Genomic DNA, 6,000 nt, shown 5'->3' with positions numbered 1-6,000 from the left:
TTTGGTCTTTACATTTACACATTATATTCATGATACTTATTTTTTTTCATTTGCCGTCTTAATCCTTAATTTTTATATCTCATAAATATTTCAAATTTATTTTCATAAATTTAAGTTTTACACATAAAATTAAATTAAAAACTTAAAAATAAAATTAAAAATATTCTAAAACTAGAGTTAAACAATAATAATATTACAAAAAAAAAGTAATAAAAAGTTTTTTAAAATTTACATGAGAACATAATTGATTATATGGCAGAAAATGAGGATACCTGATTTCAACAATTTTTAGCTCACATTCTACAAATTAAAAATATAGTTATCTCTACTTCGAAATACACTAGTTGATCATATATAAGAGCATTATGGAAATAATTTTATGAAATAATATGGTATGTTACTCGTAATTTAATATTTAATAATTTATTTCTATTTATAAATTTAGATATTAGTGTAAAGTTTTATCAATTAATATTTATTTAATATTTTTATATATGTGCTAGTTATTTATAAAAGTTTTATAAATTTAAACTTATGATAAATATAAGAACCATAATACAAACGAACAACCCAATACTAATATTTTTTCCTTAAGATACTGGAATTTTTTGGTAAAATAAATGCTTATTTTACTTTAATTTTCATCTACAATAACTAATAACTAGAGTTTATCCCGCACACCGTGCGAGTATATTTTTATTTTATAAATATTTAATTTTGATATTATTATATAAATTTAAATATACAATTTATATCTTAGTGTTATGTATTTTATAACTCTTTAATTTTATTGTTTAGGTTTCTTATTACTTTATTAATATAGGGGTTTGTTTTATACATTTTACCTTTTTTATTACGTTTTTGAGTTTTCATAATTTGAAATAATCAAATAAAAAAATATTTTTCAACATATGATTTTTGAAAATATATAGCTGTAGAAATAATTTTTTAACATATGTTAATAACTTCATTTGTATAAAAAAAGTCTGACATGATTAACAAATTTGAACCCGTTTTAGTGGTAGATGATAATTTATTTAAATGAAAGCATTATATTACTTAATTACAAAATTAATTAATGCAATATTTAATAAAAATTATTTAAAAATTTAGTAGGATTTTGTTAGATTTTTCTCAACAGATTTTGTTATAACTGAAGATAAAATTCAAATTTATAGTTAAAATTAATTTATTATTAATATTCCTATTAATTATTATATCATATTATGTGATTAATGAAATGGTTCTAATAAACTTCTAAATAGTAGATAAAAATGGTACTTCTGAGAAAATATTCATTATCATGCTCTCCATACTTAACACTTATGTATGTCGGCTGCGCTAGGAAATTTTAAAACAGTAAAGATTGGTCAATTAAGCTAAAAGGGATTAGATGCCCTGTGGTTGGGGAATGTACGCATTCCACGTGGCATGAAGACAGATTTGGTCGAAGCTAGAAGTCTCTTACCACTAATCTAAAAAAGCCCTAGAAGATTAAAACCACGTGGGGAACTTCGTTCCTCTTGTCAGTTTCTTGTCCGCGATGAGAACATAACTTAGTATTCTTTTCATTTGAACAGTTGGTGACAAAGTTAAAGAAAAGATTCTCCTACATGCTTGATACTTATCAAGTAAATTAACGAGTTTAGTGGTTTGAAAAAGATAATCTGTATATATTAATTGTAATTCTGTAGACTGTAGTAATGGACAATCTGGTTCTACTGTTTGATTGCATAGCTTATTCGCTTTGGTAGTTTGTAATAATATACCAACAAACCCACTTCTAATTGTTTCATGCAATATAATTGATTGAACACGAAAAAGTTACTGCGTGTTCTCTATTTGACTAATATATACTAGCTAACTCTACAAATCCCTTATAGATTAATTGAGGAACATTTGAAAAGATGTAACCTCAATTTTGTATTAATTAAAAGAGGCCCCAATGCATAGGTGTCACTCAATTAGGTAGTCAATTACATTCAATTGAAAAATAAGTAGGTCCACATTCGATTTTTATATGTTGTTAGATATATAAGTTGGTCAAACTATATGATATAATGATATGATATGATATTTTCTTTCCTTAAATAAAACCTACGGAATTACCATAAATGACTAATATATATATGACAATTAATGAGTTTAATAATAAAGATTTGATAACAATGTATATCTCCTCCATCATTTTTTGTTTAATTTTATATTATTAAAATAAATTAAATAATCAAATTAGCTATAAAAAGAAAATTTAGATTTTTTCGTATATGTTATATTTTGAATTTTTAAAAACGATAATAAATGACTAAAACTATTAAAATTATTATGTTAAAAAATAATGATCAATGGTTTAACATTTTTATTATAAGAAGATATACATGATTTTAAAACCATATGAGTAAAAAATATCATTTAATAATAAAATAATATATATATATATATATATATATATATATATATATATATATTAAACACTATATACCATAAGATTACATAAATATTTTAATATTAAAACTTTCAATGAATTTTCAAGAACATTTATAAATTATAAACTTATTAAAGATTTCAGATTAAAAATTTAAATATTTTGTTATAAAACGATATGAACGATCATAGAACCGTATGATTATAAATTCTTATTTAATAAATAACTATACAAAATATACTATTCCTAGAAAAATAGGTTGGTCTATCTTAACTTATATTACACTTTTTATTAAACTAACTATCGAATTGATAAATAACGTACCAAAAAATGTTTTGCACTTTCCTTAAATAAAAGCTACGAAATTACCTAATATGATTAACGTATATGTGAAAATTAATTATAATGAATAATAAATATTTGATAACAATTTTTGTATCTTAGTTCTTTTTTTAATTTTATATTATTAAAATATATTTAAAAATCACATTAAATATATAATAAAAACATTTATAATTTTTCTTATATGTTATATTTTGAATTTTTCAAAACGTCTATAAATTATTAGAAATTTGAAGATCCCCACTCTGAAAATTTTGTGATCAATAGATTTTTTTTGTCATAATAAGTTACAAATGATCATAAAATTGTATTAATATGAACTTTTATTTAATATTATAAGAAGATACACATTATTTTAAAACCATATGAGTAAAAATATCATTTAATAATAAAACATATATATTTATATATATATATAGATTATACTATATACCATAAGATTACATAAATATTTTAATATTAAAACTTTCAATGAATTTTCAAAAACATTTATAAATTATAAACTTATTAAAGATTTCACATTGAAAATTTTGTTATCGATGATTTAAATATTCAGTTATAAAATGATATGAATGATCATAGAACTATATGATTATAAATTCTCATTTAATAAATGACTATATAAAATATACTATTCTTAGAAAAATAGGTTGGTCCATCTTGACTTACATTATATTTTTTATTAAACTAACTATCAAATTGATAAATAATCTACCAAAATTTTTTTTGCACTTTCCTTAATTAGAATCTACGAAATTACCTAATATGATTAACGTATATATGAAAATTAATTATTATGAATAATAAATATTTGATAACAATTTTGGTATCTTAGTTCTTTTTTTTTAATTTTATATTATTGAAAGATATTAAAAAATCACATTAAATATATAATAAAAATATTTATATTTTTTCTTATATGTTATATTTGAATTTTTCAAAACGTCTATATATTATTAGAAATTTGAATATTCCCACTCTGAAAATTTTGTGATCAATAAATTATTTTTTTGTTATAATAAGTTACAAATGATCATAAAATATAACGCATATGAATTTTTATTTAATAAATATTCAAACTAAATAATATATATATATATATATATATATAAACACTAATGATTTAAAGCAACAAGATTGGCTGATCAATTTAGTCGTCCAGTTGAAATCTTTCAAAAGTATGTGAAAGACTAAAATCAAAGTACATATGGATTTAGAATAGTAGTTATATTTTACTAACCAAATACCAAAAAAACCGAACCGAACCGAAACCAATCCGATATCCGGATTGAACACCCGTAATCCAAATGAAGCCAAACTATTGTTTCATTCTCCAAAATATAATAAAAATAATAACTTAATTCCGCGCAAGGCGCGGGTTTTATCCTAGTTCAACTAATAACATAGGAGTATTAGCTTTAGCGTATTCATTACCAAATTTATTAAAATAATGCGTAAAGTAGACCAAGTCAGAGATTGAACAAGTGTCTACAACTTTTTTTTTTCCATCTGAATTTATTAATTAAAGGGGTTAAACAACCCAAAAGGGCACAGCCCAAACCTTACAAGGAACAACTAGAAAAGCCCAAATACATTAAACAAAAGCACAACAACCATTATGGACCAACAGACCCAAATTCCGAAAACCCTAGCTAGGGCAACGCCGCTCGATCCGCGCGAAGCGCGCGCCTCCCTATCTTCTTCCTTCGGCTCCGGATTCCGCGATACGACGCCTAAACACTACGCCGTCATCGGAATTGAGCCGAAACCATTCAAACCCACCATTCCACCACAACTCGAATACAACCAACGCACACCGAGACTCATAACTAACCGGATCTACGAATTTAATAGAGAATAAACCCGCCTACAATCGCTCATCATCTCCGACATACATGCATGCGGAACCAGATTCAGAAACGAGAGGCAGATGAAGAAGAGAGGGTCGGATTCGTAGATCGCGGTGAGGTAACTCGAGAAACTAGCCGGCGCTAGCGGTGCTAAGAGAGCCACCGCCTCCCGGAACCAAAGCCGGCGATCTCGGTGCTGAAGAAGCCACCGACTCCCGGAAACAGAAACCGGCGAAGAAGATGCTGAGAAAGCCATCACTTCCCGGGACAAAATCGGACGGCCACCGTAGAAAGGTGCGCCGCCGAGACTAAACCCAACCAGATCCACAAACTAAAAACCTAAACACCTAAACCCCCGTTTAAAAGAAACTTGAAAAACATGACCGGACCGACGGTGGCTTAAGGAGCCACGCCGTCGGCCGGGAACCCTCTCTCTCTTCTCTCTCTCTCTTCTCTCTCCTGACTTTCTTGGTTTTTTACTCTGCAGCAAGTGTCTATATATATATATATATATATATATATATATATATAAAATAAGATTGTATTATAACAAACATTTATCCATAATTCAAACCTGTTTTGAGTCAATCATTTCTTACACAAACTCGACAACTAATTAGACTCAATTTGAATGGTATCTACCCATTTTATGATTAGTTAAAGATATTTTGTACATAAATAGTTAGAATAATGAAAAGTTATGTTTAAGCTGACTTGTTGACTCCTATAGTCAAATATCTAGCACAAAAAAAAAACCAACATATGCACACCAACCTTCATTATCGCAACTTTGGCAGCTGAAGCCGTGATGACAAATAGTGACAAGTTAATGTATTTAATTTAAATAACAATTTAACTACCATATATTTATATACAAAAGTAAAATGTAAATAGAAAATGAATGATATAATGATTTCATATTGGTTTGTATGTCTTCTTCGGATCAATGATATTAAATTATCAAGCTTGGCAGTAATTACTAATTATGAGATAAAGAAATGGGAACAAGTTAACCATTTCCTCATGGAAATAAATAAATAAATTTGCTTGGCCAGTTAATTACATGATCTCTGAAAAAATGATAAAGTTTATTTATATTGAGATACAGATTAAGGAGATTCCTATTAAGATAAGTACATAGTTTATTTGGAGTAATCTACTTTACATTCTCCATCTTTGTATACCTCGGTAAAAACACATACTTTTCCATACATAATATGATATCAAAGTATAATTGATTCTTCAATCAAACGCTTTAATCGATTCCGCATAAATCTCTAAAGCTCTTTTTTTTGGGGTGCAAACTACTCTTTCGCCATAGAAGACAAATTCGTCTTCTACTACAACTTCTACTACAGCAGCGCCCACTACAATGATGACTTC

The sequence above is a fragment of the Brassica napus genome, chromosome A9 (genome assembly GCF_020379485.1).
Source record: "Brassica napus cultivar Da-Ae chromosome A9, Da-Ae, whole genome shotgun sequence".
In the NCBI taxonomy this organism is placed as follows: domain Eukaryota; kingdom Viridiplantae; phylum Streptophyta; class Magnoliopsida; order Brassicales; family Brassicaceae; genus Brassica; species Brassica napus.
The sequence above is the reverse complement of the archived record's forward strand: the minus strand, read 5'-3'. Positions refer to the sequence as shown.